This window comes from Hemibagrus wyckioides, linkage group LG05, assembly GCF_019097595.1.
Source record: "Hemibagrus wyckioides isolate EC202008001 linkage group LG05, SWU_Hwy_1.0, whole genome shotgun sequence".
Lineage (NCBI taxonomy): Eukaryota > Metazoa > Chordata > Actinopteri > Siluriformes > Bagridae > Hemibagrus > Hemibagrus wyckioides.
In genome coordinates, this window is record NC_080714.1 from 7,543,166 (window position 1) to 7,555,690 (window position 12,525).

At 37.6% G+C, this 12,525-nt stretch overlaps 1 pseudogene; it reads right to left on the reverse strand.

Moving 5' to 3' along the window:
* Positions 1–5,998: 5,998 nt before the first annotated feature.
* On the reverse strand, positions 5,999–9,371 carry LOC131353393 (rhamnose-binding lectin-like; annotated as a pseudogene).
* Between the last annotated feature and the right edge of the window lie 3,154 nt (positions 9,372–12,525).

The window sequence follows — 12,525 nt, forward strand, 5'->3', positions numbered from 1 at the left end:
ATACACTGATCAGACATAACATTATGACTGCCTGCCTAATATTGTGTTGGTCCCCCTTTTGTTGCCAAAACAGCCCTGACCCATCAAGGCATGGACTCCACTAGATCCCTGAAGATGTGCTCTGGTCTCTGGCACCAAGATGTTAGCAACAGATCCTTTAAGACCTGTAAGTTGCGAGGCGAGCCTCCAAGTCAACATCTCGCTGTTGTGCTCATCAAATCATTCCTGAACCATTTTTGCTTTGTGGAATGGCTCATTATCCTGCTGAAAGACGCCACAGCCATCAGGGAATACCGTTTCCATGAAAGGGTATATATGGTCTGCAACAATGCTTAGGTAGGTGGTCCGTGTCAAAGTAACATCCACATGGATGGCAGGACCCAAGTTTTCCCTGCAGAACATTGCCCAAAATATAACACTGCCTCCGCCTTCTTCCCATAGTGCATCCTGGTGTCATGTGTTCCCCAGGTAAGCGATGCACGCTAAGAAAACATGATTAATCAGACCAGGCCTCCTTCTTCCATTGCTCTGTGGTCTAATTCTGATGCTCATGATGCTCACAATGCTCAGAAAGCCTGGGCCGCCCATGACCCTGTCACTGGTTCACCACTGTTCCTTCCTTGGACCACTTTTGAGAGATACTGACCACTGCAGAACGGGAACACAAGGGCTGCAGTTTTGGAGATGCTCTGATCCAGTGGTCTAGCCATCACAATTTGGCCCTTGTCAAACTCGCTCAAATCTTTATGCTTGCCCATTTTTCTTGCTTCTATCACATGAACTTTGAGGACAAAATGTTCACTTGCTGCCTAATATATCCCACACACTCAGGTGCCATGATGAGGAGATCATCAGATAATCAGTGTTATTCACTTCACTTTTTACTCATGGTATTTTTACACACGGACAATCAATTTACGTTTTCATATATCACATTTAGAGAAAGTAAACTGTTAAATAAAATAAATAAATAAAATCTAAATCAAAATATAAAAAAAATAGGAAACTACTTATTACAGTGGCCAAGAAGTGAAAAACAAAACAAAATAACAAAAACAACAACAATTCAGACAAACCAGAAAAGGTAGGTATTGTTTGCAAATTAAATTCTTACCGATGATTGGACAAGACATCTGTCACTCAAGATAAACAAGAAGTAGGTATCTATTAAATTGTGTGTTTAACTTTATTTTTGGTAAATGTGTGGAGTTCTGCATTCACTTTAAACAGTTTTTTCGGGGGTTTATTGTGCACCAACTTTCAAAAATATATAATTACATTGATATGAAAAATAACAAGTTGAAAATGGAATTCATTCAATGCTACTAGGAGGAAGGCCATTCATATGCCGTGATTTTGGATAGGGTTCCCCCCGGGAGGTGCCTCCATCCTTGTCCACCATTTTAATGTGGGTGCTTCAGTAGCCGCGCCTTAGAGGGGGGGTTATGTCAGGAACAGCTGGACAGTTCCTGTTTCGATGTTTCAAGTGTTATGTTTGAGTTAGAGTCATGTCCAAGTTCACATTCAAGGTTTTGTTTGTTTCAGTTTAGTTAGTGCCATGCTGAGTCTGTGATTAGATTAGTCTTCCCCAAGTCTGTCTGTCTATGAGAATAAAGCAGTGCTTCTTTGGGGGTGCCCGGACGTGAGCTGCATTCATACACACACAAATTGACTCTCTTCTGCTGCAGCCTGCTGTACATCCTGTATATCTTGAGTGACAGATGTCTCTTTCAATCAGCGGTAAGAATTCCATTTGAAAACTATACCTACCTTTTCCGGTTTGTCTGAATGTTATTTTTGTTTTTGGATTTATTTTGTTGTATGCATGACAGGCATATAACAAGAATATAACACGTTCACCTATACAACATATTAATCTAATAGAAATATAAAATGTGACTTAGTGACTGGCCTCCCCTCCCAGGTTATTTCAAACGCTCATTGTAAAACAAACCTTTTCCCTTCAGCAGCATTTACCTGGACCTTGCATAATAGTCACTGCAATTAATTTATAAGATTACCTGCCTTTGCTGTATTTGAGGTGTGAAAAACAAAATATGTAATACAATTATGGCAATCTAACAATCTAATTTAGGCCTACTGTGAATACAAAGACACCATCATATGTACTGTAATAATATATTTTGAATAACATGCAAGTGAAATATCCAGTAGGTGGTGATATTACCCAATTACTTTCCCAGCCTGAACTAGTGATGGAGCAATTAGTAGGATACACGTGACAGCACTGGTGGCAGCAAGAATTTTATTATTCCTATATCCTGTTGTGAGCTGTAAGTCTTTTTAGTAATGTGGACATGATCATAATTTAGGAAGAATTCTGAAAAGCCTGATGATTAAGGGTTCGTAACGGTAGGGAAGAACATACAGCAATCATTAAACAAGCTTTCTCATCATATCATTTGCACGGACTACTGCACTTTTATATATGAATTATACTATAGTGACTTATTCAGAGTGACAAAGCACTTTCAGGAGGCTTGGTTGTGTTTGTCAAAAGCAAATTCTTATGCCAGTTCACTGAGTTGAATACAATCCAGAACATTTTGTGAAACCCAGTCTACACACCCCTGTTACAATGGCAGGTTTTTGTTGTTTAAAAAATGAAAACAAGATATAGAAGAGATAATGTCAGCACCTTTTTTCACCTTTTATTTGAAATTGCAACCAATATATTAAAATGGAAAACAACAAGAATCGTTTTAGGGGAAAAGCTTGAAAAAAGTACAATAATCTGGTTGCATAAGTGTGCACACCCTTTAAATTGTAGGAACATGGCAGTTTCAGAATCAACCACTGATTCACATCACTGATTTGTTTATACCTTCTATCAGTTAAAGTGACATTTAAAGAATTGCAATTTCTGGCAAGTACTGTTTGCTCCTTGCATGTGACAACAATCTCCTGAATTCTTCATATGTCAAGGGTACAGAGGAGGGTGGCAAAATGGTTAAACCACAAGCAAACAAACACCTAAGCCTGGCTAAAGTTTGAAACCATGTGGAATAATGTGTTTTGGTCTGATGAAACTAAAGTTGATTTTTTTGCCCATAAAACTCATCTCCACACTGAATCATGGAGGTGGCAGCATCATGCTTTTAGACTACTTTTCTTCAGCTGGAACTTGGCTTTAATCAGTCGATGTTGGCCGAATGGCCTCTGCTTGAACACAAAATATGAAGAGGAATTTTACCTTCCGGCATGACAACAATCCAAAGTACACCCACAAGTGAAGATCAAGATCTAAATCCAGTCAAAGATCTGAGGGGTGACCTGAAAAGAGCTGTGCACAGGAGAAGCCCAACTAATTAGACATACCATTTTAACAGGGGTGTGTAGACTTTTTATGTCCACTGTATAATTGTCATTGATTAAAGGACATGAAACATAAAGCAAAGCAAACCAACAACAAGCCCATGAATTAAGACAAAACAAATGAAAGGGCACTGTATAAGTGAAGGACAGGCCGGTCTATGAATAGACCGAGGGAAAAGCTTATGATGGGAAAAGGTGTTTAACAGCTGCAAGGTTTTTTTCAGATGATGAAATCTGATGAACCGGTTTCATTTTCCATGGACTATTCTTTTAGTATTTACATCCAGGGAGTCAGCCAAGAAACTTAAACCAATTTAAAAAATGTGTCCTTGTGTGACCTGTTACATTTGTCTCACACCTTTGGGGTTGGGCATTCCCTGTCTCCACCCTGTCTGCACCTCCAGATACTCCGGATTCCTTTCCAAGTCAAAAGCCATGCAATGTATTCTGATAGCCATTTCTAAAAAGCTGAGGAAAGTAAATGGTTAGGATCAGTGCCCCCTCTGCCCCCAATAAAAAAAAAGGAAAAGCCCTTGCTAGGATCTTCATGCCTGCCCCCAGTTTCTGTTTTCTCAGAAATCACTACAGTAGTGCTAAAACCCAGGAAAGGGGAAAGATACAATCACAGACCCTTACCAGCATCCACCAGACCCAACATGTAGTGCCCTTGGAGTCGCAGACAGAGAAGGAGCAGTGCATTCATGCCATGCTCCCAGCTGTGGCAGCCATGCCACACATTGTCCTGAGATAGATGGGGCTCCACGATGACCCCGTAGTGATTGTGGTGCCTTTCGAACATGCTGGTGATGCGTGGGGCTGGACGGAATCTGAATAAGTCTGCCTACTGCTGTTCTATCCAGGAAATCCCAGCTTGTGGCCCAACAGCTCCCAGTGGACAGCATGCTGGAGTACCAGGTCAGCCTCAGCCCTGAACACTCAAGATCTACCATGTTACACCTGTCGGAGGTGGTGCTGCTGGCCAAGCAGGGTGGTACTGACAACATGATAGATCTTGTGGCACTCGAGCAGTTTGTCACAGCTACCAGAGGGGATGGCAGAATGGGTTCAGTGGCAGCGTATGCAGGGGCAGACAAGCCCTCCTCTCTCTCTCTCTCTCTCTCTCTCTCTCTCTCTCAGACACACACACACACTCGGCCTTCTCCTTCCCCTGCCTCTCCCCACTCTCCACTTTTCCCTGCTTCACAGAAATGCAGGCAAATTCACAGACCCTGTTTTCCATCAACGTCAGCTCTGCATCAGGAAGGCACTGTCCGAGGAGTCCCTCTTGGGGATTTCCCAGTGTACCAGATGCGAGGTGAAACTCTCTGGCATGCCTTTAACTAAGTGAAAGTAATTTATGGTCAGTAAATACAAAATTTTGAACTCTCCTAATAACCTCATTTGGATTAGCAAAAAGTTTTGTGCAGACTACCTCTCACTTCACAGAGGTTGCCAGGCTGTAGTGGGAATGTTTTAACATGTTCTCATTTCTACCTGGTCACACTAATCTCATAGAAAACCTCATTGAGTTTTGCCTGGGCTGGTGGTACACAGCTGACCCTCTCGTTTGCCTGAAAACAAAAAAACAGGTGATTCTGGACTATGCTCAGTAGGAGTAATTGAAGAGTTCCATAATGACTGGTCCAGTCCATTGGTGTTAGTGCCCAAGGCAGATGGGTCAGTTTGTTTCTGTGTGGACTCTAGAAAAGTCAGCATGGTGTCAAAATTTGATGCGTATCCAATGCTTCACACTGACAAACTGCTTGATTAGTTAGGTGCAGCTTGCTTTTACTTGACACTAGATATGATGAAGGGATATTTGCAGATCACCTTGACCCTACTTTTTCACATTTTGGTTACACTAATTTGTGACCCTTCCTTTTGGGTTGTTTGAGGCCCAACAATGTTCTGGTGACAACTGGCTTTCACAGAGGCAAAAGCTGCACACTGTGATGGAAGACTTTGGGGGCAATGTTTGGCTAATCTGGAATGTGTTGTGTAAAGATGTGACTAATTATAGCCCAGAGAGTCTAGGGAGCACCAGGGTAGTCAGCAAAAACAGTGTGCCTTTTTACAACTTTCATGTACATTGTGTTTTAATGGGATCAGAGATTAACGTTCACAACAAGATCTGTTTATTTGCAATGCTCAGACCACTATTTTATTAGACACTAAATTATTTTGGGCCACAAAATTCTTACCTCAGTTTGAAGGAATACAACTACAAGAAAAGTAGGATAATGTGTGTCCAGCCTGGCACAAAACCTTCTTCTTTCTTAAAAGCATCATGTAATATCTTCCATAAAATGTCTGATTTTCCAGTATTAAGCAATGTTCAGATCAGTGTTTAAGGCGGTTTTATTCAATTGGGCCATCTGAATTTGATGACTAAAATAGGATTTCCAACTTAGGCAAAAGTTTTCTTTACCCCATTAAGTGCTAAACTTTCTAAAATAATTAGACAATTTTTTTTTTATATTAAAACATTTTCATGTATTGTCTGAGCATAAATAAAAAAGCTTAAATAACTTAATGAGTGTAAATACTAATGTCTTAGTTTCTCTTAGCTATGTGTATTGTTTATCAGCTCATGGATCAAACATGAACTGAATTTTAACTAACTGCACATGAATTCACACAACACAAATCTGTTATGCTTGCACTCAGAGGATAGTTTATTGGAGGATAATTTATCATTAGTAAATGGATTACTTCAGGAGGAATTGATTACAAGTTTCAGGTTTAAAATCATTAGAGCAACTGATTAACAAATGTTAATTATCCCACCACCCAGACTCCTGTGCTTTATTAAGTGCAAATTTAAAGTTGATTCCTTTTCAGACTGAAGAGAGGCCACTGGGGAGAAAGCTGCAGTCCCTCTAGTCTGTGAATAGCAGGGGGGAAAAAATAGTACTGCACATAAACTAACTATCATAATATGTAAAAGACGTGACATGATTCAGAATAAAGATAAATTTTTATTTAAGTTCATGTTGTATTATCTTTTGACTTTTTGTACAAAATGAACACTACGAAGGGATGTTATTTTTTGGCCACTATTTAATATTTCAATCTACTTTTACACTTTTTGGCTTTAATAAGTAAGCAATAAAATATCAAGGAAGTAGTTGATAGGTGAAATAGTTCTATACAAACAATATTTGCAATTTTAGAATGATTATATATATTAGAATGATTGAGATTTAGGCAGCATTGATTGAGCCAGCACTGAGACTCATGACTGTACATACAATACTGGCTTATTATCCTTCAGTAGATATATTGGAGAGAGAGAGAAACTCACAGTTAGACACAGGTGTACACAATTGTCAGGTACTTAAAGGTGCCAGGGCAGGCTTCAGAAAATACAGAATTTTCAGCAGGTACATGGCAGCTGCTTTCTCCATCACTCCTGGAAAACAATGGGGTAATATGAATTTGTATCTACAGATATCAGTACAGTATAATAATGATAATAACTTGATCATTTGTACTGATAAATGTCACACTTCTGCTTCTATTACCTATCTTTAACTATATTTAGAGCTTCAGGAGTGTTGCAGTTTGTGTTGGCAAGTTGCTCAAGAGGTCGCCCTGTAGAACATACGATGGTTTCGGTTCGGCCATAGCTAGCGCTGATGATCTCTATTTTGCGATCACCTAAAAGCATTTATCACAAGGAAAAAAATAGACCATTAAAGTAAACATCTGCAAAGAAAAGCAGTGGAAAAGGACTTCCACAATATGGTGGAAGAATGCTAAATCTACTTGGTATAATAATCATCACTAGTCGGCTTTCCTAGAACATGAAAGTTGAATTAATGTCTCCTTATAGAAAACTTCACCGTAACATATCATTAGACATACTGCTTTGATAAAGATGGCACTAATAAGATATTGTCTTAAACACTATAATAGTTAGTATATAACATAATTTGTTATTAAATCATAAGATTTAATAATAGGTGAAAAAAAATGAGTAGAAAAGCAACACAAACCTCATGTCAGGTCAGCAGTATTCTCTTCACAGGTCACAATTTTCTCTGCAGGAAACATAAAGTGTTTAAATATAAAACAATCCATAACTTTCAATGTACATAAAAAAAGCTGGAATTAATTATTAGCAGCATTAATTCGTTTTAAAGACCCTGAACGTGTACATTTTGCAGTAATAAGAATTAATGTTTGGTGATGCTATAGATGCATAAAAGATAATGTATACACATTTGAAGTATAGATTTAAAGAATGCTAAAATATTGTGTGCCTTAGTAAACATACATTCATGAGAATTTACCCTTTGTGGCTAGGTTAAATTTCATCTAAATTCATTTGTACTTTACTTTGTACATTTGTACTTTTACCTCAATGTTCTCTTAACCAAATTTTAGTCATAGCTCATAAGGGCTTAAGTTCTTTAATAAGTTCTTTAATCTTTACCCAAGTTTACTGAAAAGATGTAAAAAGAAAAGATTGTCAGATGACTCACTTAAGCACCTATAGGTCACTGTGAGATATTCAGCAGTTCCTTTACAAGGATCTGTAAAGACGGTGGAGGAAGCTTCTACAGTGCAACTGCTCAGTCCATTGCACCTGTAAACAAAAGCAATGTTAACCTAGCCTTTTTGAGCACTGGATAACACGTAAGCGCTCCTTGAAAGTATTTTTTTTCTTTGACAGAAAACAAACAAAAAGCTTACAGTGAGGAGACAGTTGAGAGTGTGTCCGGAGCATAGCAGTTGGTGTTCTGGGTCAAACCGTTGGGGAGTCCACTTGAACAGGTTACAGAATCAGTACGCCCGTAGTTCGCATACAAGATCTCAGTGGTATCCGCTCCTGCACAGATATACAGGTAAACTTGCTTTAATTCAGAAGCAACATGAAATCTGTAACATATTACTGCACCCAAAAGGACAAACTGTTCTTACCACAGTCCAGTGTGCGGTAGCCATGATCACAGACCACAACTTCCTCTAGATAAAGGAAACAAAGAAATGCATGAGCTTGCATAAGTGTTCACAGACAACTCTATCAAGAAGCTATTAAAATCCAACACTGCTCTGAACCCTAGAACTTCATCCCAACAATCAAGCATGGTGGTGGTGGTAGCACCATGTCATGGATATGAGTTTCCAACACTGAAACAAACCCTAAGCATAGACTACTTATGAGCAGCAATGCAACTGTAAGTGGTAGTGTAGTATTTGTAGGTTCCTTTGCATGGGTCAGAGCTGCCAAGCAAATCCGTCTTTACCTCACACTCTCTTAACCGATTGCATCTGTTTGGGTAAACAGACCAAATACGCTTATCTTATGATACATCTTATCCCTTTACAATTATCTTTAATGTAGAAGAATGTACCAGTGATCAGTTATTTCATATGTTTCTAAAATTGATATAAAAATAAATTTATTCTTTACATTTCTGCCAGTTGTTGTAGATCTATTGTGTATAAACCAAGAAACACTGTACCAACAGCTGGTATCAGTAACTGAAAGATGGGGACGTTTAGTACTGCAGATTGTGCTATCTGAACAGGCGTAAACAGCAGACTCCACCTTTATCACTCCAGTGTCTGAAATATATAAATGTCAAAAGTCTTTTAAATTCAAAGACATACAGACTTACAGCCTTGCTTTATTTAGTGTCCTCTAATAATGCAATGTTTTCATACAGCTATACAGAATGTAAGACATTTAAACTTACCACAAGTGAGGCATTGGACATCACCATCACAGGTAATCACAGTTTCTGAAAGAACAAATTATTCACACAGATATAAGATGTAAACCTGACTGATTCGTTCAGGTTGTCTTTAAAACAGTTATCACATGTTCAGTTATATAAAAAATGGTGTTTGATGGCATTTAAATATTACCTCCAGAAACATGCAATGCAGGTGCTGCAATAAGCACTGTAAAGCAAACACAGATAGCAAACATTAATGGAAGAGGTAGAAATTAGATTAAGGCAACCATGGATTTCGTATGGAACAAACTTACGCGTAAGTAGAGTAAGCTTTAGGCAGAGCATCATGATGCTGAATGTCTTGAAGCAGTGATGTTGGATGTAGAAGCTGTCGGATGTGTCGAGTAGTGAAAACAAAATACTTGCACTAATGCAACTTCCTTGACCCACCCAGGATGCATTATAATTAGAGATAATTATATAAAAAATTCTGTTGAATGTGTTTTAATTAGTAAGAATTAACATAAAAATAAATATATAACCGTGTCTGTTATTAAGTATTGAAGAAAATGTATTAAAATTATTTTTTTAATAAACAAAAATTCAAGATTCAAGATTCAATCTTGATTTGAATCTTTTTTAATTAAAATTCTTTTTAGACATACATTCTTTGTGAGATGCAATAGCAATTTCATAGAAAATTATATCTATGTGCAAATAATCCATTACGAAAAGGGCAAAAATGCACTTAACCAGGGTGAGTTCACATTGCTAAGCCTGGCATGCTCTCAAAGATATATGACTGGCATGTTTTTACTGTCATCACCTGTGCAAATCGTACTATGGTAGAAGCTGGTTCTCAAAGTTATGCGAATTAATTGCTCCCCTTCTTGGACTGAAGATCAATCCAACTGCACTAAAAAGCCTCTCACAGGCCGCTGAGGCAGGGAGGGCTGTGTTCGGCTTAAGTGACAGGTTGGATAAGGCTGGATAAGGTGTCAGCATAGTCATAGCTTTAGCTGAACATGTTAGGTATGCATCCAGTTGTTTGGATGTCTCCTGTGTGTACACGTTTGATATCAGAGAAGAAATTCTCTTCATCGGACGTGTATAAGGAATAAGTTACCATACACATTCATGGCACAGGCAATACCCATTTCAAGCTTTTACCAGAAATTAAAAGTATACATGCCTCAATATGCTTCCGCAGGTTGGATGGAGAGTTTTTGTTGGCTGCGATGTGGTTTGTTTTCGATAAACAAAGCAAACATTTAAAACGAAAAGAATCTTTACTCTTTTCTAAAAACTGGAACATACTGTCTAAGCATGGCCATGGATGCGCCGATGATCTGTCTTCGTCCACCAATTGATCAGGGTTTAAAAAATGACGGAAAACCACTGAACTTCACGAGACATGACCCTACAAGAGTGAAAAAAAATCATCGTCTGATTAACGTAACTGCTTTTTACTTATTGACCTTGACAGAAATGTAGTGGAGTAAAAAGTCCAATATTTATCTTTCAAATGTAGTGAAGTTAAAGTAACAAGTTTCCAGAAAAAATAATACTCAAGTAAAGTACAGACACTCAAAAAGTGTACTTAAGTACAGTACTTAAGTAAATGTACTTCGTTACTGTCCACCTCTGAACACTCCAAAACAATGGCTGAATCAAAATTCAATGAACATCCAGTGGTCGGGTGATCAGCAAACAGATATTAACAGGCTAGGGCGAGAACATGGGAAACAGACAACAGAAACCATTTCCTAAGCCAAGTTCCTGCCAAGGCCAGTGCTTCCAGTTTCCCCAAACCAAGCTGAATGTTGACGCCTATGAAACTGCTACCTGGACTAATTCAGTAAAGTGAATAACTTTAGTAACTAAATAATAACTAAAGTGAAATACTTTAGTGACAGATTATTTAGCACATACTTATAATTTGATATGCAAATAATGTCATGCCAAGACGTCATTAGATTGGCTAAGACTACTTGCATCAAAAACATTTAAATTAATTAAATTAAATTATTATTAATTAAATTGGCTATTGTATTAATATATATAAATTTCCCTGGGTAAAAGTATCAGAGCGAATTTGAAGACATAAAATTGCACATTTGGTATTTATAAAAAAATTATTTATTAATTCTTTAAACTATCAATTAAAGTCATTCATTGTCTGTCTTTTGTATTGTCCATCTATTGTGTTGTTTCAGCTATTTCCTCTCAGTGTTTTCATCTATAAAGGAACACCTTTTTGCATTTCTCTGACTCATTAATAGCTAGTAATGATACTATATGAAATTTTTTTGACAGGCTTTTATTTACTGCGGTCTCATCATAAAAAATGTTTCTTGGTTTCGGTGAAGTATGCATGAGGATTAGCTTCAATAGTGGAAACCAAAAAGTGTCAAAGTGAAACACAACAGTTTTGTATGAAATTAAAATTTGATAGTCTTATAGAGTATAAGATTCTTCACACTTCATTTACAGCTAAACAAACTTTTTCTGTGATTTTAGGCTACATTCTTAAGGAAGAAATAAAAAGAGTTTCAATAAAATGTGTTTGTCTATCTGCACTCCTGCAAAAGTGCCTAAAAGCCACATGTTTTGACATGTAAAGACTCTGCATGCAGGCTAAATAGCATGGTACACTCTTCTGATCTCAGCCAGGCAGAGCTTTGGGTATATAGGAGGGACTGACAAGCTTTAACTGTACCTACCTCTCTCGACTACCTGCATTCCAATCAAAAACAGCTACATCCTGGCTATTGTATTAACATATATAATTTTCGTGTCCTGGTTTGTGGCAAAATACTTCACTGGCTAAAAGTATCAGATAGAATGTGAAGCCATAAAATTGCACATTTGGTTTTTTTTTAAATCCTTAGTAATTATTTTGTTTGTTGATTTATTTAAGTGATTGTTTTCTGGGTTGCTACCAATACTCAAATAGTTCCTCATCTGTTTCAGATTTTGAGAGCCTGGTCAAAATGAAGGAATTTGGCACCTCAACTCCCACTGACTATGAAATTCATAAGGGATTTATTTATTTATTGTTACAATTGGTGTTTGTATTTGTACACCTGGTATTTTTTTCAGTTGGTAAGATGGAAGGAAAATATATACAGAAAATCAGACAATAACCGTACAAAAAAACAAAAACAAAAACAAAATTTATTACTTATTATTTTAAACCTAAATCTTACACAACAGCTCCACCTCCTGGCCGGTTCATCGAATTACCTGTAACAAGTGTATAAAATGAACTCGGATCGATCGGAATAGATCACCTTTAGAGAAAATCATATAATGTTCTTCATCAATTCGATAGTTTGTGGTCATAATCAAAATGAAAACACTGACGTGTTAATATTTAAATATAAAATGGATGACTGAAATCAAAACCTAGTGCAAGTATGCAATTCAGTTTTCAGCAAGAGCAGCTGTTAATGTCATCTGCTGGTCATGTAGTGTTCATTTCCCACTTTGCCTCTTAATT